Here is a 26,600-nt window from a genome sequence, read left to right as displayed (position 1 = left end):
TCCTGCCGGGCTGAGAGCAGATCCTCAGTACTGGCTTATGGAAAAAAAACATGTCCTTTCCTCTGATATAAAAGGCTTTGTTCTCGTGACTGCGTAAAGCTGATCTAACTGCGGACTGCTGCTGCAAAGGCAGCCCAGCTCTCCCACCCTGCCTGCTGCTATTGCTGCTCCCCACCCCGTGTTTGTGCCCTGGCCGTCATCCGGGGGCAAGGGCAGGTGCAGCTGCACAGGAAACTGAGCCTAGGAGCTCATCCAGATGAAAAGCAACCATTTTTCTTTTTGATTAGTTAGTTTAGATCTAGTACCTTATCTAGTTTATCACACAACCACATAAACGCTAGTCGCTGGTGTAAAAGAAGAGGAGAGACCTCTCCCTTTGCCAGCAGCTTATTTTGGTTATAACACAWGGATGAAGCTGCAGCTTTGGCTATGTTTCTCAGCCGTTTTCTGCAGAGAAGATCTTTAGCTGGGCAAAGTTGTGTCATCATAGACCAGAGGATGAAATTGCCTGACATGCATGACTAGACATCTTCAAAGGGATCTGCTCAGCTGGGCTTTTGGGCTGGAGCGCTTGCACAGCCAGACAGATCTCGGTTCTCTTGCTTTCCCTGCCATGGTAAGGGTCTTAGCAACTTTAACTCCGGCTCAAGCTCTTTGTCTGGGGAGACTGTCTGTAACTGTTAAAATTAGTGGAGTTCCCTGCTGAGACATTTACATTCAACTGCTATTGCTGCTTTTGACAACTGCAGGTAGAGTCAGATCTCAAAGACATACACAGACAATATGTCAATACAAATGCCTATGTTACAGGACATGAGCCAGATTAATTTCTGGAATAATGCCATGGAAGTTAAGGAATGGGCATAGCCTCTGAAGTTGAACTGTTTACATTATTTGTATTATATTTCAGTAATATTTTCAATTATTTTTCAACCTGTTCTGCTATTGCTATTTTGGATTAACCCATTGCCAGGCTTTTCTGGTTTTATATTGACAGATACAGTGTTTCTTTTCTGTTATCTATCAATGGATTGTTCAAATTGGTTAATCTTACAATGTACTTGTGAATCTTTTCATTATTATACATCCGACTTCCCTTACCATGGTCTGCCTGGGCAGTTGCCCTTTTGTTGACATTGCACCAGGCCAGTGGGCTACGTGCATCCTAATGCAGAGCTAACAGCACTAGCCTCTGACTCACCTCTTCGTACAGCCATATACCTAGTGGCGTGCCCCTCCTCTCTATCTTGTCGGGGGAATTGGAGATAGGGTTTTTTGAGGAGCTGTGCATAAATGCTTGCTATTTTTTCATAATGAAGAATGGCAATATTATCTTTTTTTTAATTCTCCCATCTAGCATGCAGGTTTATGTCTTCTTTGCCAACTTGAATCTGTGCATATAAGAGAATGAGAAAATGAAAGTTTAAGCCAAAACTGAGGCAAAAAGATGTTTTAATTTCCTTCTGAGAACACGTCTCCTTTCTGGCAGTGTCCAGAGCCTAGGTCCTATCTCTGCGCAATTTTTCCTTGTGAAGCTGCTAGATTTGTTGTCTTTTGGTACTGTGGGAAGGCACAACTGTGCAGGGAGGAAAAGCAGGAGGTTACGATTAAACCTGTTCCAGCTTCTGAGCATTAAAAGAGAGATGTCAGCTCCATTTGGGAGCCAGTGTGGAGTGCAAATCACCACAGTAGATCTGCAAAAACAGGCGATACTGAGCTGAGAAGCTGCTTTGTTTTTTAAAACAGAGAATAAAAACATAACCAACCTGGAGAGGGAAATGAATTTCCAGATGGAGCTATGGCTGTGAATAGGATCGAGTGTCTTTGTCCCTGGCACAGACAGAAGTTTCTTGCTGACCAGCTCATTAGGAAGAACTTGTGTCTTATTTGATCAGGCTCACAGGCTGAAGTCAGTGGTTTTACTGATGAGACTTGGGGCTCCCAGTGACACTGAGGGGAGTGGGTGGGTGGGAATGACACAAAAACTGTACATCCATTTGAGAAAAGGTGCCCTGAATGGTGAAAGGTATTACAAATGAGACAAATTCTTCTCATAACTTTTCTTGTTGTTCAAGCAACATCTCAGTTTAGTCCAGTTTCAGTGCATGGATTACATATTTTGTCCATGTTGCCCTTGGGTGGTAAAGCCAGTTCCATTGGCTGCAAAAGCAGAAGTGTGGTCACCTCTAGAGCAGTTTAGCTACTCTCAATTTCAGTCAAATAGTTTTTACTTTTTTTTTGACTACTTGACTTGAAGTATTGAGCAATGAAACACATTTTACTTACCATTGCTCCAATGGGCAAAAGATGTATAGACAGCAGCATATACAACCTGCTGGCGTATCTGCAGGCAATGTGTTGGATTGCCTGACTTCTGATTGGACCACACAGATCTTGAAAGGTAGAAAGGAAAAGGCTGAACCAAATGATTACTGGCCACTGGGGATGCAAGCGAGAGTGGTTAGTTGCCTACTAAAATAACAAATAGATGAGAAAACCTCTGGACTGGGTAAAGACCTCGAGCCATATCTGAATTTCTCTTCCTGCATAACTTCTTAGACACTAGATGGGGTTGTTTGAAGATTGGCTGAATCAAATGCCACAGAGAGATCTAGCAAACTTCTTTGGATGTATTTCTTGTGGAAAATAGACCAGCAGAGCAACAGGTGTGATTCAATGCCACGCTAAATTCAGTTCTGGGCTGGAGAAGCTCCAACAGGTTTCATTTAAAAGAGAATCTTCTTTCTTTTCACAATTTGGTAGTTTTTAACTACATGTTTTAAAAAAGGATGTTAGTAACATGGGTGTAGTTTACTAGATTGCTGAGGTCAAAAAAGTGGTTTCTCTAGTTTTCGACAGGTCAACTGTGTAGAGAAATATCCAGAGGGGAAAGAGCGTGTGTTGGAATTTCACACCGCTTACAGTATCACAGCTTTTTAGTCAGGTCTGYGAGTGGGGACTACCTCACCCACCATGGAGCAGCTTACAGTCTGTAGTGATTAGTATTCCTCCAAGTCTGTTTATTTCTTGCCCCTGAAGTCACACAGTGTTCACAGAGGCCATCGCCTCCTCTCCTTTCTCCCCCCCAACCCTCCCAAAGCAAAAATCACCAGTGTAAGAGCTCCCTTGGGCACTTTTTGGCTGAGCTTGCTGTTAGGATCTTTTCATCTTGGATTGTCTTTCTTTCTTGCTTCAGGCCATTAGCCTTTGTTTTGTCTCCTTTGACCACCCTGAATAATTCTTCCCCCCTCCATGGCTCTTCCCGGTTTAGATTTATTAATTGAAAGGAAAGCCGCCACCCCGGCCCAGCCACCTGAGGAGCTGGTGGTGAGCCTGCGGTCAGGCAGTGGGCTGCAAAGAGAAGCGCTGCATTGCAAACTGCCCCCCTGGCTGTTGTCGTTATCCATGCTTTGCTGACAGGCAGGGCACATAGTGTCCAATTTAGCTTTTCTAATAGGTGAAAACTTCTCCACAGCTATGAGGTGAATTGGAAAGCTGTGGCTTGCTCCAAGGAGAAGGGGCAGGGACCTGAGGTAGGCAACATGACACCAAGCCCAGGAGGCAACTTTCAAGTTCTGGGTATCCTGTGCCTTGGGCACCTGGATGTCCCAGGCCTGCAAAGACTCAAATTCAAAATTATCTTCATATGTAACACTGCAAATTGAGGGCAGGTTTGCCTAATCTATGACTCTCCTCAGGCTTGTGAGTTCAAAGTTGGGCAACATCCTCTGATTCTTTCYGTCTCGCACTAAACTTAACACTTCACAGAAAGTAACTTTGTTTTTTTGCCTGCAAACTTGCTTTTAATTCCTGGCACATATTAGGGCCAAAAGGTAATGACTCCTCTTTGATTCCATGAATTAATGGTACAAATGCTGTCTCAGGATGTTTCCAGCTGATAATCTGCTGATTTGCTGGTCAAGAGTGAGTGCAGCTGAGGTGTTTGCTTGGAGGGGGAAGCAAAGAGACAACAGCCACCCTGCAAACCCTCTGTCCAAGCAGACAAGGTACCGTAGGCTGCTCTGTTGCCCCTGCTCTGTTACAGTGCATGAAGGCACTGCAATGCCTTTTTTATGTTGAGCCAGGAAATCCCCTGATAGTGTTCAAGATCCTCTAGTAACAGGAGCTCTTAGTCAATTAAAGCTACCTTTTTCTTCTCTCATTCTTAACTGCTCTGGACATCTCCTTCCTTTTGTGTTAGGGAAAGAGCAAAACTCCCTGTCTGTCTCTGTGGTTGTGTTAAAGGAACAGAAAGACCAAGCAAAACTCTCCTTTATTTCGAGCAGAAGATATAGTAAGAGGGAAGTACAGGAGGGTTGTAGTTACATAGAACAGGGAAAGTAAGGTTTCTCTGGAAAAGGAGGGAAGATTTTAAAAAGAAAGCAGAAGGAGGCTAGCTGCCAGACTATATATGTTTCACAATACTGGTGTATTTTGTGCAACTTGTGACTAAAACTCCAGTGAAGGGAAACAAAGTTTTACAAAATTTGAATGCACTTATTCATACAGAAAGCTTCAAATATTGTGAAATGCATACCTTAGTCATAGAAACATAAATGCTATGGCATCAATTTTAATAACCCCTTTTACAGTGGTCCACAACTTCATAAATGACAAAGTGGGGTCCCTAAACTTATGGGATGCCTGTAATATAGGGAGTAAAGTATCTCTGAAGTTTGAACCTTCACATGGTTGTTCATGGCCTATGTGAAGTCAGCTGAGAGGCATCTTCTGTCATGACATTTTTAAAACTTGGCAAATGATTAATAATATGCAGTTTATACTTTTATTCACAGTCTTAAATTTTAACAAATATTGATCAGATTAATGTTTGATATAGTGACACAGTGAGTTTCCATTCTTTTAAGGTTTTGTGCGAGCAAAAGAGTTTAAGGTGATTTAAGGATTTAGATGAGTAGAAAATAATAAATTGTCTTAAAACTCTTATTGTAGCTTGGCTGCAGCTTTGCAGACCATTGCTAAGACAACTTAAAGATTTTAAGGCTTTCTCATGCAGCAGAGTTTGCCTCTAATCCGACATTTTTCAAAGTGTACTCAGAGGTCTACCTTATGTCCATCTCAAAGTGATCTATGGAAATAAAATTATTGAAACCCAAAGTTTAATTATTATTTTTTCCCCAAATGTTCATGAGTTTAGGGATGCTGTCAGTAGTTTTTTTATGACTTGGTCTTGCAGTGTCATCCTTGTAGGTGGATTGAACCTGGCACTGAATGGAGCCCTGGTGTTCCCTATCATTTCCAGCTTCAGTGAGACTGTAGYTGGAAGAAGAGGATGAAGGGGCCATTAATACTCCTTCAAATAATTTTGGTTAGAAGGGACCTGTGAAGGTCATCTGGTTCAAACTCCTGCTCAAAATAGGGTTAATACTGAAGCTAGATTAGGTTGAACTTGCTATATAACAGGGGAGCAGCTGACTAGTCCTCTGGGCTATTTCTCTGCATGTCTCACAGCTGTAACCAACCCTGCAGCTACCAGGGCTGAGACTGTGTTACCACTAAAGGTGGGGCTATCAAAGCACACAGTAGAAGTGAGCAGTGCTTGAAGGATGAGGACCTGACAACTTCAGTCTGAGCTTAAGTGCATGGACATGGTCAAACTATTGAAAAGCAACTTGCATGAGATGGAATTAAAAGGGGAAGTCATCCAAAAGGGAATGTAAGTAATGGAAGATAGATCAAATGCTAATGAGCTGATGGACATGGAACACTGGGAAGCTGGATTGAAAAATTTGTCCTTTAATTGCAGCTGTAGGTGAAGCAGAGAACACTTTAAATGTATAAACAATTTTTTTTGTCATTTCTCCTTCTGTTTTAGTTCTTCTGATTCTCTGAGGTAGTGCATAATAAGTGAAAGCACTGAGACTACAGCGCTACAATCCATGATTGTTGTCCTATTTAAGAGAATTATAAAGAAGGCTTAATTTAGAAAAATTGTAAATGGTGATGAGGTCTTGAGGTTGTGAAAGATGAGGTCCTGAGGTTGTGAAATAGGATCTCTATGCATGGGTTCCCCAGCAATGTGGTACTTATATCCTCATAGCACCTGCCCCTTCAAAGTGGGAAATGGGCTTTCACACTCCATGAACGGCCAGCAATCCTCCTTTCTACTCTACGGCCTTCCTGCCATCGCTAACAGTTCCTATTTTGCTGACCAGTTACATGATAATAGTACAGCCAATGACCATTAAATTGGACATTCAAGGTGGCATGTATTAAAAGTGTAGTGGTCATAATATGAAAACAACATTTCCTCTRTTTTTTCCAGCCATTTTGACCTCCATTTACTACAACAGTGTCTCCCAAACTTTGTGGACCTACTGATCACTGTGAGCCATTACAATTTCTTTCACAACCTGGATAGCCTTAAGAAAATTTTGATTGAAAATGCTATGCCCTGATACAGTGCTACTTAGCCACTTCTGACTACTTTGCAAATACCACTGTTGGAGAGTCAAAGCATTAGATGGAAAGTTCTTTGGGAATGAGATTTCCTTTGTCTTCCAGAATGGTAAGAAAAAGCCAAAAATATTTCCAGAATTACCATATTTTGCACTCTTTGTCCTAGGAATCCAGAGAATTTTCTAAATGTTAGTTAACTTAATCAAAAAGCAAGAAAATATGGTTATAGGAAGAGTTACCCTCACTTTGCAGATGRGGAAGTGAAATCAAAGAGTGGAGGGATACTTGATTCTAGTCCAACTGATTTAATCAGAAACAGAATCAGGTTTTGTGTAACTTGTTCTACGCATATGGGGGAAGTCTGCAGTAATGGTTAGTAATAGCCATCCTGTAATTATACCCATACCTGTGTATTGCTGCTGGGCTTTATTTCTATTCCTAATTTTATTACCTTACTCACATGATAAATTATTTTCAAGATAATATTCATTGATGTTAAAATCCAGGAATCTTTGAATATAAATTATGTGAATTATTGAAATGACTCAGTTATATAGGTTTTCAAGTAACCCTGCTTTTCACTGCAATTTCACAAAATTAATAGTAATAGTTTTAGGCTGTATTTCTTAACATGAATTAATTTGAATAATTTGATTTGAAAGTTAGTTTAGAGCATGTGTTTTATGTAAAACTATAGCAATGGTCTTTAAAAAGCAGCAAGTGGGAAATGAGGAAATAAAGACAGCTCCTGAATGTCTGAGAGGCCCCTGCTCTCACAGGCTACTTTGTTGGGCCATGCCTTCTTAAACAGCATAAGCTCATCCTGAGATGTAATTAGCTTTCTGTCCCACAACTCTTCTTGGAAACCTCTGCATGAGCCCCTTTGCTTTTGCAGTTAGCTTTCTTTCCAGCCTAAATTTCCTCCAGACCACACTGTATGCGTAGGTTCAGTGCAAGTGTACAGCAGAAGCATCTTTAGACTCTCTGTTAGCATTTGGCTGGTGTGGGGTGTAGTTATGCATTGCATGATTATTATATACGGCTGCATGGCTTMATCAGTCAGACTAGGATCATGCCTGCCTTTGTTGTGCCAGTGTTGTCTTTTATTTTACATAGGTCTTCCTCCTCTAGAGTGCTTGCAGAGCAGCCATGTCCCCAGCCAGCCTCCCCTTTGTTAGGCTGAACAGCTAGTCTTCTCGTATCCATTTTCCTAATCTTTCTGCTGACCTCTCTGTGCCTCTTCCAGCTGTAACGTGTCTCCCTCAAACATGGGTGACCACGATTGTATGCAGTTTTCCATATGGTGTCTCCTGGGCCTCGTACAAAGACATGAATGCTTCCCTATTTTTACTGGCAATACCTCCCCTGATACATTCATAGTTACCTTTTCAAGGAAAGAAATTGAGTTAGTCTTGCAAGGTCTACCTTTAGTAAACCAATGTTGCATTTTATCCCATATTGCTTTTACCTCCGCATCATTAATTAGATTCCCCATAGAATTCTATTTTAAAGCCTTGCAAGCTATAGAAGTGCCTCTAATGGACCTGCTAATGTGGGTCCATTTTTTCACCTTCTTAATTGCATGTCATACATTTGCGTTTCCCCAATCCTATGGAACTGTCCACAACTTGATTACTTTATCAAAGAGACTTGCTAACAGACTTGAAGAATCATGTGACAGAGCTTTCCTAACGTAAGGCAGGACATTTTCTTTTCCTGCTGATCTGAGCACACTGGTCACCTTTGTCTTAGGGAAGTTGCACATTTTCTCTGCATTCAAGATTCAGTTCAGCTGATTTGCCCACACTTTTCTGTGAAATCAATAATTTTAGTTGCAAAACAATTTTGCTGTGTTTTCCATTTAATTTAAGATGAATCAGTTTGTAATTACTTGCTGCAAAATTATTTTCTGTGATCAGCTGTCTTGTACAGTGCCTTTAATATGAACCAAACCCAAATCTCAACTCTGATCATCTCATGTTTGTTGAATGAAGGTCACTGAGGATGAAGACACTTGTTGGCTATCCCAGCTAACGGTATTGTCAGACAATACTACCATTAGAAGCATTTTATTGCTAACCTATATTTAGGACGTTATGGTTTCCCATAATGATGTTTCCTCCAGGGATTGATACTGGGGCCAATATTAAGATCTTCATTAATGACTTGGATAATGGGATTTAATGCACCCTCAGCAAGTTTGCAGATGATACAAAGCTGGGAGGAGTGGCTGATGCACCAGAGAGCTGTGCTGCCATTCAGAGAGACCTGCACAGGCTGGAGAAATGGGCAGAGAGGAACCTCATGAAGTTCAACAGAGGGAAGTGCARRGTCCTGTACCGGGGAAGGAATAACCCCATGCACCAGTACAGGATGGGTGCTGACCTACTGGAGAGCAGCTTTGCGGAGAAGGACCTGGAAGTCCTGGTGGACAAGGTGAACATGGACCAGCAATGCACCCTAGTGGCAAAGAAGGCCAACAACGTCCTGGGCCGCGTTAGGAAGATTGTTGCCAGCAGGTCGAGGGAAGTGATTCTTCCCCTCTACTCGGCACTGATGAGGACACATCTGGAGTGCTTTGTCCAGTGCTGGGCTCCCCAGTACAAGAAAGGTGTGGATTTACTGGAGCAAGTCCAGCGAAGGGCCACAGAGATGATGAAGGGACTGGAGCATCTCTCTTATGAGGAAAGGCTGAGAGAGCTGGGCCTGTTCAGCCTGGAGAAGAGAAGGCTGAGAGGAGATCTTATCAATGTTTATAAATATATGATGGGAAGAGAAGAGGATGGGGCCAGACTCTCCTCAGTGGTGTCCTGTGACAGAGTGAGAGGCACAAACTGAAACATGGGAAATTCTGTCTGAACATAAGAAAAAAATTTTTTACTCTGACAGTGGTTGGACACTGGAACAGGTTGCCCAGAGAGGTTGTGAAGTCTCCATCCTCAGAGATATTCAAAACCTGACTGGGCAACCTGCTCTAGGTGATCCTGCTTGAGCAGGGGGTTTGGACCAGATGATCTCTAGAGGTGCCATCCGATGTCAACTACTTTGTGGTTCTTTGATTCTGACAGCACTCACCTCTTTAATGACCGTAGTGAGATTGTTAGGCATAGTTAAATCTGGTGGTGGAGTTTAGTGCAGATTATTTTCTCTTGTCCCCCCAGGTTTTTTTTTTTAGTTTTTTTTGCCTCCAGTGCATATAGCCTATTGGTGCCATAATTCTGTCTTCTTATGGGTTACTTCTAGTAAAACTACCTTATAAAGTTCAGGTTCTTTTTTAAATATCATGGGAAATTCAGCTTTCTCCAGAGCACCAGGAAAAAAAAAAAAGCTTTTTTCAGCACAAGAATAATACTACATGTTTTAAAAATCTGCTTGCTGTACATTTTGAAAAGATCAGTGAGGCCAAGCAAATTATATAACCATTTTAGAAGTGTTTTCAGTTGTCAGAGCTGGCTTCTTTTATTTATGACTTTGATTAGCTGCTATTCAGTTTAGGGACATAGGGAAGATTTGGGAAGAAAGCCCATAATGAATGGCCAGGAGAGCACATTTTTCTAAAACAGAAAGAAACCACCAACCACCCTATTCTATAAGCAAATGTGCCCAATGGAGATAGTCCAGACAACTGCACCTGGACACCACCTGGATATAATTAAAGTCCCAGAATGGAAGATGTGTTAAACTATATGCCAGAAAATTGAACACTGTCTCTCCTTTATCCACCTGCTGTAAAGAGATGACAGTTGCTTTGAGCTAGATTGTATGCTAGCATAGACCCATAGCACCCACAGATACCTCAGAGGGATATAGTATCTTTTGGGCTCTACCAGTGTTTATATATATATAATATATATATATATATATATACTGGATTTTCTCTGCTTCTGTATCCATACGAGGAACAATCAGACTCACAAGGTATTGCCATGGCTTGCACTAGCTGTGCAAGAAGGACTTTCTTTGAGTCTCCCTTGCTCATACCCATGGGCCAGGCATAGTCCTTGTGTGTTCCTTGTTCTCCTTTAAAATGTTAATTCTTCTTAAAACAGCACTCATCATGTCATTTTTTTCACTCATCCATTACTATCTGTGCTATTTATTTCTCAGTGTATCATTCAGCACTTCAGAAAATATAATCATGTGCTGCTTTATTATCTGGAAGTGGAGAAATCATAAGAAAGTTTGCCTAAATTGAAATTTGGCCTATTCAGAGACTGGTTTGGTTGAAATGAATGTAATGCTTAGACTGAAAAAAAAATGGAGGGGAAAAATTAAGTTCAGCAATGCAGAATATAACAATCAGTTGGTTAAAAGCTAATGTAGTGCCTTTATTAAATGTTAAAAAATCTCTGTTGAAACAGTATTAGCACAGCAGGGTTATGAAGAGCCAGAGGTAAATAATGACTCAGAGCAAATAGGGCTCAGCAGTAAAAAAAAATCTGTTTCACCTTATTGTGATTGGAAACTGTCCTCATATACATTCAAAATGATGCCTAACCTCATTAACATTATTATTAAATGTGATCTTGCCAGCAGTTCCTATGGTAAGAGTAAATGGAGAAAAAAGCAGTATGAGTCAAGCTTTGCTATATATTATGATGTTTTATTAGTTGTGTAGAGGAGCTTGGGATGAGAGTCCATTGCACTAGACAAGCTAAAATGGCACAGGGCGACTCCGTCCCAGACTGACGTTTCAAGACCTGCTGCTCCAAGGGAGGAGTAAGGGGCACACAATCAGATATTATTATGATTTGTGTTACTGGAGCCTGAAAGACTAGCAGGACAAAGAACTGCTTGTGCTATGTGCTTTATAATCACAGAATGAACCGGTGCCTGATGGAAAAAGTGTTGACAACTTTGATATAAATGTGATAATTTCAGGAAATTAGTACATGAAGGAAAAACTCTCAGCTGCCTGTAACTCCTTCTTAACCTGCAGACATCCTGGAGGAAGTGGGTCTTGAATGATTTGAAAGAGTCTAGGATGATGGCTCTGACCCRTCTCGTCTATCTTTGTCATTAGATTCTTGTTCCTCATTAACACAAGATACGTATGCAAGAACAATATGTAATATGTATGTAAGAGCAATAGCAGTGCTAAAATCCCTGCTAGTATGGAGTCTTCTGGTACCTCTCTCTCCTTTGGGGCTTGAATGTCCCTGACCATGGGGTTTTGGTGCTTCATTTTTATTGGAGGAGTTGGGGACAGCTTGAGGACACCAGGAGCTGTTGGTGTGTGTGCTCTGCGGGGGAGGATCAGTGCAGGAGAAGGTGTGAAAAAGGAGTGAGGAGGGAGCAGTGGCTGCATTTTGCTTCTTGTGGCTAAAAGGGGAGCCACAGCAGAGAGGGGAGCAAGGCCCTTGGGGAGAAGCAAAGCAGAGGGGTCTGCACTTCGGGAAGCTTGAACCTGGCACAGCAGAAGACTGGAAGTTAGGAGGCAAACTCAAAATGCAGGATCAGCAAGAGGGAAATGCAGGCAGCTACAAAAGGCTGTCTTGAGTCTGTTTTGAACAGACAAAAGTAGTTACATGTATCTTGGGTTTCACCTCAGAGAAAAGCTGCTGTAGCCAAGATAGAAGGTGGTGGAGGACTCAGCCATATAGGTGGATGGAAATGTTTAGTTTTAAAAAGAATTTGGAAATGACAGTCTTTGGATAAAGACAACATCTATAGGGCAGAGAAGAGGGAGGTGGTTTTAGGATTTTCCCTGTCATAGAGAATAAATACTGAGCTTCCTCAGATGTCTCTGTAAAAGGAAAACAGTCTTCTTCCTTCATATGGAAGCATGGCTCTATTTCCAGCCAAACCTTCACGTTACAAGCAAAATTAGAACAAAAGAATATCAAACTGATGAAAGAAGAAGAACTCAGACAAAAATAAGTCTTGAAATATATATATTTGGGCAGAGTATGAATGTTTTAAAGATATTAATATACCCTCTGAGAGATGAGGAAGGGTTCTGCCATCTCTTATTATCTGGCTTAGTAGGCTGAATAAGTGAATAATTCAGAGAGCAAAGTTTCTCCAATGAATGAGTCATCTAGACTCCAAACTATTAGCATGCAGCCAAGACACATTGCAAAAGGAGAGTTCATCCACTCTGGTTTTAGTAACTGCTCCACTCAGTGGGGGAATAAATCAGTTTTTCCTCAGTTAACACAAGATCTGAATAACCATCAATTCCCTCCACAGTATCTGCAGCACAAATGGTATCACAGATGCTTGATTGTGGGTATAAATTAGCATATTATGCCCATAGGGGAAGTCTAGATGATGATGGTTTAGTAGCTGAAGCCTGCTGGCCTCTGGGAAAGTGCAAATGTAATGTCAGATGACTCAGTTTGCCAGGTGGACAAGAGGGGCTTCGCCTCTGCAAAACAAAAAGGTGAAAAATGAAACACATTATAGAGCTGTGCCTGTGGTCATAGATGCAGTGGGTACCTGACAATAATACTTATTGGCATTTAAAGGGGAGAAAAGGCCCTCAGCACCTTTGAAAGCTAAATTGGTGAGCAGAAAGGATGAAGAGGTATCCAGGTAAAATGTCACTATGTGCTTGCCGTGTTACTATGTTCTTCTCTGGCCATCCGTTTTTGACCTCAGAGGAAAGAAGATGTCACATTAGCTAAGTCTTTGCCCTGACCCACCAGGTCATTCCTATGGAGGAAGGGATATGACAGCTACCTGAAAGTTAAAGGAGTTGTAGGAGCCATCTGTGGAAATTCAGACCTCCATTTAGAAAGCAATGTCCATAACTAAAGATCCTGAGGTAGTTAAAAAGAGAAAGACAAAACAGGTTGGAATTCAGCAGATYTTTGCTGGCTGCAGAGAATTAGAGAGAGGTCAGAACTGCTGTAACTCAACTGTGTGGTCAGACCAGGTTGAATATGGACATATTTAAAAATCACAAGTTATCACATATATGAGCACGATATTTCAAGTTCCCTACTCAAACCCCAGTGGAACATCATGAGTCTGTGACAAATTGTTGGGCAAAACATACCAGGAGTTAGTAGGATTGTGTCTGTAAAGAGCAACAAACAATGGAGTTTATTGGTGTTTTAGTAGAATCCCATCACATTCCCACTTTTGATCCCTAGAGATAATAAGTGGCCTCAGTGCAGGACCAGATCAGGAGCAGGGATCAAAAACCAGCATGCATTACCATTCTCCACACAGGGCCACTCTCTTCTTTCCTGTTTCTTTATTTCCCTTATTATATTTCCTCACGGCAGGTTTTCCTCCCCGTCTTTTTTTCTATTCCTAGCCTTTTTGTTCTTGCCACCCACTTTTTTTTCTTTTACAAAGAAGAGCTTGTTTCCTTTAAATCTTCCAACACTCAACACTTCTCTCCCGGTGGCCTGTTGTTGGTGATGCAGCATCTGCATGGTGCCAGGTGGGGGATCCTTTGTCAGCGATTGACAAGAGATGCTGCTGCCGCTGATAACTGGTGCGCACATGAAAAGGGAGGCGATGTTGAAGTGAGGTTGTTAGAAAGCCATGCAGTTCTCTTCTCATGTCGGGATGACAAGTCTGAAGATTTCCCCTCCATGCCTGTCTGACAGCATGGAGCTGTCAATTACTACGTGTTCTTCGACAGGAAGAGCAGACTGGATTCCCCCTCCCCAGCCATCCCTGGCTCCTCTGCTGTTCAGAGCTGTCCCTCTGGGTTAATGAGGCACTGGTGTAATTTTGGCGCCCACCTAGTGTGCTGACAGCCGTACCCTGTCTCCAGGAGCCCTGGCACATTACCATGGCTGTCACTGACCGAGGCCCCTCACTGGAGTTGCTGTGCACTGAGCGGCAGCTGATTTTTTTTCCATGGRCTTTTACCTCTTAAGCTTGGTGAGGGAAGAAAACAGCAACGCTGTTAAACAGGTGACTTGGGTGAGAAGATTATTCTTACAGGCCAGGTCAGTCCACCTTTTGCTGCTGCTGAATGGGGGATGGCATAGCAGAGACCTTCCTCCTCCTCTGCTTCCATGCACAGAGAAGTCACCAACATGTGCAGCAGGGGCAGCTCCTTGGTTAGGAAGGAGACCGTGTCTGTCTGTCTGTCTGCAGGGAAGTCAGCAATGGTAACTGTGAAAGCTGCAGTGGTAAAAAGTCATCTTAGTTCTCTCTTCATGAGATCAGTGGGTTGTCTCCCAGGAAGGGGGAGGTATTCGTTTCCTAGGTGGGCATCCACAGAAGTGTCTCTAGAACTGATTGCATCCGTGGGATCTCCTGTGCCATTGGTCACCTGCTGATGGTTTCCTTATTCCGCACAGTTCCAGCTCTTCTCAGTTGTCCCACAGCTTTCCCCAAATGTTCACTGCTAGTGGGGAATCTGCCTCTAGGATTTCTAAAAAACCCACAATTCTTAGGAGGTGTAGGCAGGGCTGTAACAAGGGAAGGGCAAAGGGGAATGTCCAGGCTGCACTGTGAAGGGCATGCAAGTGGGAAAAGCAGAAAGTATACGGATCTGGGATGCAATTACCACTTGCTGCTCTAGCAAGAGCCCCCAAGGGGTCTGTCCTCCCTCAGATCTACCATGAGGCAGGAGGAGGTGACCACATTAACATTCAGCCAATGTCTTCAGTCAGCCCCAGGGATGGAGATCTCACAAGTGCAGGTTTCCCTTTCCATGGCTTGAAGTTGCACTGAATGACCTGTAACAGCGAATGTTTACTTCTTAATCAGCTACTGTTTTTTTTTCCAATTCATTGATAGTCCTGAATGCCCCAGGGCTACTACGAAAGCTAGAAATAAAGTTACTAATTACCTTATTATATGCTTTTCTTTCCTTTCAGGAACCATGAAGTCTCAGCATTCACTGGTCATAGATTCCTCTCCCTGCATCTATGCATTTTTTAAAAACGTTAGTGCTATGATATTTGTGGTGCAGCCAAGGATGGTGACAATGGGAAGTGGCTTCTTGTGTAGTTACTCCAGTCCTTGTGATCCATAGTGTACAAGCAGTGACTCAGACACATGGTGACTGGGGCCCTATTGCCTCTGTTACAATAACATTTTTCCACTYGATGAGAAGGATTCATCTAGGAGTTCTGGTAAATTGCCTTGAAGCATTTATTATCAGTACTGTTTACCGCAATTGCTTATTGCAAGTAAATTCATATCCTTGGAAATACTGAGAGGTTGCTCTAGTATGGGAACATTAAAGGCAATGRTGATTAAAGGCTTTGTAGCAGGGAGCTTAGCTTGCACAGCTGCAGAGCCCTCCAGCACAGGCACAGCTCAGAGGCAAATGCAGTGCTAGGTGTCTCCACAGTTTGGAGGGAGGAGGGTGACCAGAAAAGGACACTCAGACTGAACTATTGCTGCCCCAGGCRCTGCTAGCGAGGAGAGGCTGCTGCCTGTTAACTTGGCTCCCATCACCCCTTAGCATGGGCTTTTGCTAGTACAGCTAATCCTGCTCTAGGGATTCACCAGGATAAAAAACAAGAATAAAAATGTCACTGCTTAAACCAACGTGGTTCAACAGATAGAGGTTTCCAGTGTAGACTGCCTCAGGTCTGTTTGTAAGGGTAGCTCTTGTCATATTTTACACTGAAGCTGGATTGTTGGAAAAAAGGTAGGAGAGGTCTCAGCATCACTGACTCTCTGATTTTGCTTGTTTGATGGTACTCACCACTCTGGAGCCAAGGTTTGTGTGATGGGTAGATATCAGGAGAATCACAGCATTTGCTTTTTTTTAAAGACCCTTAGTTGTGGAGGGAAGATTTGCAGCTGCAGTCTTAAGATTTAATATGAGGCGGAGAAGAAAAAATAACCCTGCACTTATTTAATTGTAAAAATCATGCCAATGATTTTGGGGGTTATGAGCTTTTATTTATATATATATATATATTTATATATTTATTATATTTATTATTAATAGCAACCCTACTATGGGGTTGCTTCCTATCAGTTCTGGGTTTTGGGGGGGGTGGCATGAAGGTGAACTTTGCCTTCCAGAAATACCCTCTCTCTGTTCACTGAAATATTTGTAGTCTGTATTATTTGTGCAATTTATGAGTCCAAGCTCCTTCCTAGCTCCCTGGGCTGAACTTCTAATGTTTGTTTTCGAGTGACTTTAGGAATGCACGGTTTTGCTGTTAAAAAGGCCTGCATTTCCAGTAATGCTGCTGTCTCACCAGCCTGTTAGTACTGGGCATATCAGTTTTATGTAACGACGGTAAAGCAGATATATGYTCCTGAGTAATGCCTCGGGCACGAGTTACACAACTCAGCTCGGTCTCACCAGCCACTGGATGTCACTGTTGCTCCGCGGAAAACAGGCTGGCGAGCAGTAACCTGTGGAGGCAATGCGATGGCTAAGATACAGGAGAGCACATATTTTCACACCCTCTGTAGGATGCAGCTGCATTAAGTAGATCTGAGCAGTCAAGTTACACGAAAAGGGTCCATATGGATGCTATGGGTGTCATAGTTTGCAAGCACTAGACATGCTTTGATGATGTGCCCTGCTAGTGCTGTAGCAGTGTTAGTGGTAGCTTCTTTTCTGTTTCGATGCTGGAAGGAAACCGTGACCAAAATAGTTGAGTTACAGGAAAGACAGGAAGTCAGAGTGCCTCTGTGTAGACACCTTTGGGCTGAGACTGGTTCAGAGGCTTCTCAGTTACTTGGCACACAGCCTGCAAAAATACAATAGACACAGAGAACGAAGAAATAAGGGAACACAAATCTCTGGCCCAAACTAAGCCCCTTTCAGCCAGTCCAGGCAAGCCAATGTGCAAGATCCTAAAGGAGCAGCTTTAGGATGTCTCTGGCATTTCCAGTTGGAGCTCACTTAATCCTTTCCTGCCGTATGCAAAGGTATAAGAGACTAGAGGGAGTCTAGCTGGGACATACTGGCTGCATCTCAGTAGACTAGCAAGTGCATGGGGGAACTGAGCTGTAGGTTACCAGAAAGCGGGGCCCGGGAGAGTGCACTACAACCCCCCAGCCAGCGTGCATAAAAACCTTCCTGAGGAAAGCAAAGCATGCAAGAAGCAGCCTGTCGGACCTTGCCCTGACAAGGGACCTGGCTGTGAATGCAGAGGGCAATTAGGTCTTGAAAAGACTCTTGACTTCTCCCAGCTTAGGAGATAGTCAACAAGCACCAGCGAATCTGGACTAGTGGGGCTGTCCTGAGAGGATGACTGCAACCTGTGCAAGCTTAAACAAACTTGTGGACACTCCATTTTTGTCTAGGAATGAGTTAGGCCCCAGAAAGTTTTAGGGCAGGCAAAGCAGAAAGATGGCAGAGATCTCTTTTCTTCGCTTTTCCTCATTCCCATTACTTGTGCTGAACAAGAGCTCCTCATGGATGAGAATCAGTTTCTAGATCTGAGCATCCTACACAGGACTTTCATGCTTTAACTTTAAGGGAGATTTTTTGCTCCCAGTTACCAATTTGGCTTTAGATTAACTCTGTAGAGATGTCAGAATTTGGCCTATCATGTGAATTTTCATACCCTCCTCAAGGCATGAAGTGGGTGTCTACTAAAACCTCATTGTCCAGTTGGTGAAAAAACTTCCAAAAGTATTTCTAGTAAAAGGTGATAGTTAAATGATAATAAAGTACATCTATAAGAATGAATTATTTAAGTAAGACCTCAGAAAAGCATAGGATTTTCCAGTACCTGAAGAAAAAACACTCTGAAGAACAAAGTAAAATGCTAGCTCCTCTAGGAAACTGTCTTAAAGTAACATGGTTCCTTAGGAGATATTTATTCTTTCTTTTAAGACAACAGATTCCCTTTCACTGGAATCTTGACCCAACAAGATGTTTAAATATGTGACTAACTTTAAGTCAGTTGGATCTAATTCCCTTGAGTTTCCGCTAATAAGAGACATTTGCATGAGTAGCTGTTATACCTTGAAGTGACCTGATTGTATTTTAGTAGTAGCAGTATTAAAAGGAGTGAGGAAGATGCCGTGGAAGATCAAGGAGACAAAGCCAGGATTAAAAAAGTGAAGCTGGCTAAAAGAAAATGAATTGCTGCAGGAAATCGTGCTGACAGTCCTGGGCAGTTTGTCACCGCCGGGTTTGGAAATTCCATTACTGAAAAAAGATACTGGAAAACATCCAGCCTACAAGAGGTGACCTAACAGGTCTGGTTAAGCGGCAATTCGTGCACAGTGCAGGCACCCTCAGATTAGTGTTAATCAGGTGAAAAAGTTAATGTGGCAGTCAGGACATCCCAGCTCAGGTCTAGAGACAACCTCACTGCCCATGAATGGTGAGGACCAGTTCAGTGTGCCCTCTGAAAGCCTCTGGAAGAGCCATGATTTTTGTGAGCCCCATGTCTCTGTGTATGGATGCTAAGGCAGCATGAGCACTGGCTGCGGCTGGCAGAAGTCAGTGCCGTGTCGGTGGCTCTCCGAGCACATTCTCCCTGCCGGTGCTGCTGCACAGCTGTGCTAGCACGGTGCTGCCCACGAGCCTCGCTCTGAAGCTGGGAAATTGGAAATTACATTGGAAATGTGCTAACATTGCTCGATGGCTTCCGGGTAAGGTCTGACTCTTTTCTAAATAGCTTGGAGCAGGAAAAAAGTGAGTGCACAGTGTCTCCTCTTGTCTGTGTAGATGCACCCTATGGGCGTGCTCCCCCACCTCTGTGCCACTGCCTCTGGAGAAGCATGCTTTTCCCCTGAATTTTTGTAACCCAGGAGACTGTGTGAATCATGAYGGGCCACTCTAATATAAGGAAATACCTAGACTAGTGACTTCTTAAGCTTTTTTATCCTTTGATCCTTATCTTCCTGGAGGCATTTATTTGATCTCAGAAGGATCTTAGGGCTACGAGTCTGCCCTAGCAAAAATATGACAGAAACTGAAGGAAAGAGGTTTTGAGGCTTTTCTTCCGCCTATTCACCTACATAACACAAGCAAAATATTGGTGTGTTTCTCCCAGGACTATAGAGACAGGACATAGCAAATTTGAATGGAGAGAAATTGAGAAGTGAAATTTCTGCGATAAAAGCAATAGGAAAAGATTAAGTCTATGATAGGTAGAATACTCTTCTAGAAAGTGGTACGTGGTTCTCAGGAGACTTGGATTCAGGAGACCCAACAGCCTGTGTAACTATGTCAAGGCCATCTGATTGCTTTGTTCCTCAGCTCCCCACCTGTGAAATGTTCCTGCCCCTTGTCTATTTAGTCCCAGCAGGACAGTGACTTTTTCTGTTAATATAGTGATGGGTCAAGAGGGGTCTCACTTTCTGTTGGAGCCACTAGATGGGACCAGAGTAAAATAAGGAAAATAATTTTGCTATTTAGGTCAGTAAAAACATGTTTTCTTTGTCCTTTATATACTAGTCTCAGGATTCAATCAAACCAAGTGTCAATTAAGCTTCCAGGTTTACCCACCAAAAATTATACATCTTCTTTCTTCTTCCTTCTTACTTTGAAGCAAGCTTCATCTGCATATCTGACATCTGTATTGCTTTGCTGGAGGAACAAAATGGTTTTATAGATCTGTAGATAAAATATGGAAGTGCCATTCGGGGTTGTGTAGTACTTCCCTCCTCTCAACACCCTCATTCCTGAAAACCCTTTGAGACGTGTTTAATACTGGAGAGATCAAATTCAGACAGAACAGGAGAAAAAGCAGGGAAATGCAAAATGAAACAACATCTTTGTGCTTCCCTCCCCACCAGCCATGGCTAGGGAAATACAACAAAATCAGAAGGGCGTCAAAATCAAAACACTGAACTTGCTCATGACATGAGCAAGACAGAAACTAGGACTCTTTCCCCCATTCCTTTGCAGTTCCCAGCACTTCACTGCTTGTTGCCCACCTGTTTGCCATGTGAAGGCATTACAAGCCAGGCAGGACAGGGACCTTTTCCTCCTTATTTGCTGTGGAGAGGAGCACACTGGCAGTGCTGCAGACATAACAGGATTTCCTAAACTGTATTGCTGACGATTGATCAGGAGTTGAAAGTAAACAACTTGTTTACATGTATTTTAAATCCAGCTTGGTGCCAGGCAGCCTAATTATTTAAAAAATGGGGTTAAAAAAGTCACTGTAAGACAAGGACCTTACATACCAAGTTTCAGCCCTTAGTGCATTAAAATGGCTGAGTGGAGACACTAACATAACCTTACCTGTAATGGCATGAACACACCACTGTAATAATTCATTTAGAGTGATGACACCTGAGACCTAATTTAAAACTCCTAGATGAATACTGTTCTCACATTCAAACCCCAAGGCTGCTGCAGACATATCTAGGAAATCCTAAGAACCATAGTGAGCCTAATTGAATTGGACTTAAATGGACCATTGAGGTGGCCTCACAGGGCTCTGGGGAATTTATATTGTCTATACTGTATCAGAATCACAGCTTGAACTGAATAACTGGTTACATTCAATCACGTTACTGTAACTCATGCTTGAGGAAAAGGGGAAACCTTTTGCTATCAGCAAGGCTGTATGGAAAACAATTTCAAATCACTTTAAACCCAGTTGGCAACTACTTTGCCAATTACGGACTCCTTTGGGAAAGGTGTGTGCTAGGGCTCGGGACTAAATGATTTATGTCAAGCGCCCCAGTCCCCTGAGGCATATGCAGGAGGCTGCAGAGGAGGTGCTTGTGGCTAATTATTTCTCCTAAGAATACTTTAGCAAGGTAATTTGCGCTTGCAGATGAGTCACGCCGCACGCTGAATATAACACAGGGAAAGCGGGGACCTCAGTGATGCAGCACACAGACAGATGAAAGGGAAATGACGGGGATCTTTGCTCTTTAATCTCATGTGCAAAGCCCTGGCCCCCCCAGTCCTCCCCTGCCTGCTGCCCTCGCCCCAAGGAGCCACCGGCTGTGCAGTGCGGAAGGGGAAGGGGAGCGGGTCCAAAGCACAACAGCTGACAGCAAAGAGCAGCCAAGCCGTGCAAAGGGTGATAAAAGCGTGCTCGCTCGCTCACTCTTCTCCAGTTGTGCTGGTGCAAATCTGTTCACAGATGGGAGCGCAGAGGGGGAAAAGCCGCACAAACTGCAGCAGATAGTGGCCAAATACACTTCTAGCATTTCTGCCTGCATATCCCCTTGATGCGCTGGCAGTTTCTTTGCTCCTGTTTTCTAAAATCTCCTCACAGGTGTGCTGTTGACACTGTGTTATAATATATGAAGCCACAGATGTCTGAGACATGTAATGCATTTTGCGAATGGCAAGTGTAAATGCTATTGTTCCCCACATGGCACAGTCTCTTCTGCTTTCCTGCTAATAAAAAATCCAACCTCCCGGATCCGAGCTATTCCAAGAAAGGTATAGCATACCCCTTTAGGTGTGTTGCTGCCATTTGGTAAGGTGTAAATAGCATTGACCTAACAAATGATTTGAGCCTGATTTCAGGATCTGCTCTTCCGCAGAGCTCAGGGGTGCAAGGTGGGAAGTATGGGACTGACTCACAGCAGGGTGAGCTATGGTYGGAAGTTCTGGGTTGATTTGCGTCTGGAGGACCAGTTAGATGGCTGTACGCTTTCTGAAAGCTGCCTACCAGCTTTCGAGTGATTTTAGTCTGTACAATCAAAATTGATCCAGCTCTTCTCATTCACACTGCCTGAGGTGCTGGCTTTGAGATTTTGTGACCAGTAAGAGCAAGGATTAGTGACAAACTCAGAGCTGCTATTTCTGATCAGGAGTTAGGAGAGATTCAGGCACATTCTCATTTTGAAAAATGCATTCATGGTTATCTGCCACTTTGAAGCAATGGAGAAGACAAACGCGTGCTGAAAATCACGGGGGAAATGTCACTTTAATCTTCTGAGCCCAGAAAGGAGCAGAGACAGGCCACCAGCCCACAGCTGAGCCCAGGGCTGTGAGCAGCAGATGCACTGGTGGCAGTGGTGCCCGCTAGCGTGCGGCTGGGTAGGGAGCCACCAGGGATCCAACCTGCAGCTGCAGCATTGTAGGTGGATCAATCTGCTGTAATAACCTGGGAAAGACCTAAAGCACCTTTCTCTTTTTCCTGCAGTGACATAGGCAATAACACAGCTGTCATAGATGGAGACAGGCCAATGAATTTGCTAACCCATAGCAAACAGATGAGTTGTGAAATACTGAGTAGCTACACTGACTGGCTTTAAAACAGCAGTCTGACCAAATGTGGCTCTTCAGTAAGTCTGGCTTGTCCAAAGGATCTGTGGACTTCTGGCGTGCTCATGTGACAGCCTTTCATTGGGAGTGTACAGCAAAATCCATTCTTGTTGACCTGATTAATGTAGACTGCAAGGARCAGGCGCTGCTGAGAGGATCCTCTCTTGAGTGCTAGCAGCAGGGGAAAGCCAGTCCTGCACTGGCTGCCAGGACAGTGAATGTGCAGTCTTAGCAGATATTATAAACCCATGGCTGGCAATAAAAGAGTTTGTAGTTTGTAGCCTTCTGGGCTGCATATACTCAAGTGAGCAAGTTCCAAAACAGTCTTAAGCTGAAGGTTTATTTATTTATCTGTTTGTTTTTAATCTGGCCACATTTAAACTTGGGCCCAAAACATTCACTTTGTGCTGAAGATGACCCTGACTTGTGATATCTATTAGAGAGGAGAGGAGAGGAGGCAGCTCTGTGGCAGAACACTCAACCCTATTTTTCTTTCCCCTGCTCATCCTTTATCCCCTACCTGCCTGGTCTATCTAGACTGCGGGGGTAAGAGCTCAGCTTAGGCAAGTCTTGTAAATGAATCAGGGCAGGCACTGATCCTCTGTTGTGGACCTAAGCCATCAAGCGGCTTGCGTGGGAAGCCCTCTGTCACCTGGCACCTTGGTGGGCTGCTCTTCTCTGTCTGACTGCTCCAGCCTGTGGGTTTCTGGGGGCACCAACCTGCCCAAAGAGCCAGCTGTCAGCGAGCAGCCAAAGCACRTTCAGGGGGGAACGTGCATGAAACAAGGCACTGGTTCAGCAGAAAGAAGGTCCTTCGTTTGCTCTTTTTCTGCTTTACTTCCATTAAGTCTTTTCAGGCATGCTCACCATCAGCCACTCTATCATACACAAATCCCTGCCATAACAGCTTAAGTGTTATTCTTTCTGTCCCAGCTGATGAGAAAAAAACACTCCTCTGTAATACAGTCAGGATCTTCCAGGTCTTTTATTACCCTAAGAAGGAACACAGAAAAACTCTTCAAAACTTTTCCTCTTTCAGTRCAGGGAGTTTATGCCTATATTATGCAGCTGTCTTATGCATTACTCTTTATTTTTTATTCTTCCCAATCTCTTTTAAGCTTCTTCCCCTTTGCACTTCTGAGCTTTGCTGATCACAGAGGTCAAACAGATTGAAAACATGTGTTCAAGTAAAGTGGCTTCACCTTTGACCTTAAGCTATTCCTCCATGGGAACATTTAATTTGCTCTAACCAAATGTATTTTTACTTTAATGGAATGCTCTTTGCCTGAGGCAAACTGTGTGGAAGTCCATCAGATGTGTTTTCATTTTACCACTTTGTAGAAAAGTGTATTAATCCATTTTGCTTTACATCTGGAATTTTTTTAACACAGCTTTGGGATTTTCCACTCTATCTGCAGCACTACTCATGGCTCCTGTGCAAAAGAACAAAATAGAGTAATATGAAATAAAATGGACCAAGTAGTGTGTTTGAACTCATATTAAGAATAAAAGTTGATTCTGATTGCAAGGGGAAAAGAATTCCAGCGTTCTGAGTCTACCTATTTCTTTTTGTGGTGGATCACAGATTTGCCAAGGATGATGATATGTGCTATGCCAAAGTGCAGAGGATATGAACATTTTGCTTACAAAGCTATCCTGGACCCTTCTGGTAAGCTGAGGTAAGCTTTACATTAGGATCAAGCCGTGGTTACAGCTCCTTGCATTCAGCTTGAGTCTTTGTGATTTAAGTCAAGGCTCACAGCACTTTGTGACAGAGCACAATGGAGAAGACATGGTCATTTTGGACTCTGTGAGGCTTCTGATTGCTTTGAAAACCTCACAGATGAGCATCTTCTCAGCAGTCTCCTAAGTCTTTTAGAGAAGTTTCCAAGTTGCTATCCAACCCACACATGCATAGTCCATGGATATCTGTCCAGCCTACCTGTTATTAGTATAATATCAAGGAGATACATCTAGCTTTAGGTTTTTTGGKTTTTTTTTGCTTTGTAAAAGATAATTTCAGCTCATGTAATCTCCTTTGTCTCACAATTCTGATCCTGCCACCTCTCATTTCTAGGCAGATTACTGAATTCAACAGAACATGACAACTCAACATGAGGAAACCTCATGGTCGGAATGACAGAGCAGGTCCGTGTCTCAGCATAGCCATTCATTTTGCATAGTCCCCACACCCAGCTTAGGCAACTCACTACTGGAAAGAACATCCCTTCCTCTGAAGCCCGACAGGGTGAACTCCTGTGGGGCTGGAGCAGTGTCCTACTTTTCCACTGTACCTCCACTTAACAGTCTGCTGTCAGAGGAAATTATTTCATTATTACTGTCATCTAGAAAACCACAGAAAGCAGTAACAACAGCGAGAAAAGAAGGATCATGTGCAGATATATAAACATATATATATATATTTCCCCCTCTTGTGGATCTAGGGAAAGTTTCCCATAGTTGTAGGCAAGTAGAGCTTGCTGAGATTATTCACTGTGAGTAAATTCAGTAAATTCAGAGTGCTTTTTAGTTTTGCTTTCTTCTTTTGGGGGGGAAGGGGGGCATAAATCAGTTATTCTTCAACAAGATCCAATTTCTGTATATGAGAATATTATTCCTAAATATTTGTTAAACAGCTTGGACAAAGCATTTTCAGTCCAGTGAGGGGTTCACTTTGGCTATTCGCTATTCATTATTCATGGTGTGTGAGTGTTCACATAAGTCTTATGGTATTGTCTCTGCTCCTTACTTGAATAACTCTAGTTAAACAGGAGACTAATGAATGTTGGAGCACACATGGTGAATAGCTAATAACGAAGAACATGTTCTCTCACTTGCACCTGCATTCAGCAATAACCAGAGCTGTCTTACAGCATGGGGCAGTGGGGCCTGTAATCTGGGCCTTCCAGCTCAGAAGGCCTCTTCCGCACTCCCTCAGCCATCACACAGGATCTGCTGTGCATGTGCCATACGAGTCAGTCTGGACATGCAGCATGTTGCTGCGTGCAATGAGACACTACTGTTTTGTTCGGCTGAATTTGGGGCCTGGGGAACCCTTAGGAGAGCTCTACCAGAGGGCACTGGTGTGCTAACCAGCTGACTCCTCAGTGCTGCGGGGAAGGAAATGGGAATTTGGTTATTTAAATGTTAGGAAACTGGAAAGAAAAATGGGACAAGTACAAGGTCAGTCCAGCCCTTTATTGTTCTTTCTAACAGGAAACCCAGCTCCCTTGTTTTGCAGTTCTGATGAAGAGGAACAAGGATGTATCTCCACAGAAAAATGAAGGTGTGATTTATCATGAGCAGAGAAATCATGAGCAGAGAAGGCAATGAATGTGTTGAAGCTGCTACAGTTCATATATTCTGTGATTTAGAAGAGAAGGTGCCTGGTGAAGGTGCTGTCTGCTAAGCAACTCCTTTTCCAAGCCCTTATGTTTGAAGCTGGTCAGAGTACTCCTGGGGAATGGACTTATGAATTTAATCCGTTGGTCCAGAAAACTTTCAGGATTCAGGGAGAATTTACTGAACTAATCAGCATTACTGACCATTCAAATATGTATCAGGTGACTAATTGCTCACAAGAAACAGAAAATAAAATGCACCACTGTGAATGTGCTGAAAATATCTTCAAAATAGTTTGTACTCATCAGCTAGTACATCTCTTTGAAATGTTCATAYGTACCATTGGGAAGTTTGAGGGAAAGGCTACACATTTTCAGTTGTTGGTTTTGAGGAGCAGAGGTAGAACTGCTGTTGTGGATATCACGGGGGTAAAGGAAAAGGTTTTGCTGTGGCTCCAGGCAATGGCTGGACCTTGGGGTCATCGGATCTCTCTGGCAGTTTGTTCCATTGCCAGATACCATCAACCAAGACTGCTTGTTTTGCCATCACAACTGTTTTCCACAGYTTTAGGGGCTGTGTAGCCCTAAATGAGGGGTTTGTGCTGTGTTCTYATTACTTAGGAAGCTGGTGGGGCAGGACACCCTTTGCTATGTTGTTTTTGTGTCATTATGGTCTTGTGCTCTCCCATCTGCTGACTGCTGCTGCCTTTTTCATTTTTCATCTGGGATACTTCAAGCTCTTTTGGTGC

General features: G+C 43.1%; 1 long non-coding RNA gene across 1 annotated transcript; it reads left to right on the top strand.

Annotated features, from left to right (window-relative positions):
- The first annotated feature begins 428 nt into the window (after positions 1–428).
- LOC112974360 lies at positions 429–24,659 on the top strand. The gene is made up of 3 exons (XR_003256250.1): positions 429–616; positions 24,096–24,189; positions 24,588–24,659. It is a non-coding gene; the product is annotated as an uncharacterized LOC112974360 (long non-coding RNA).
- Positions 24,660–26,600: the final 1,941 nt, after the last annotated feature.

The sequence above is a fragment of the Apteryx rowi genome, unplaced genomic scaffold (assembly GCF_003343035.1).
Source record: "Apteryx rowi isolate R43461 unplaced genomic scaffold, aptRow1 scaffold_1178, whole genome shotgun sequence".
Classification (NCBI taxonomy): domain Eukaryota; kingdom Metazoa; phylum Chordata; class Aves; order Apterygiformes; family Apterygidae; genus Apteryx; species Apteryx rowi.
The sequence above is the reverse complement of the archived record's forward strand: the minus strand, read 5'-3'. Positions and strand labels throughout refer to the sequence as shown.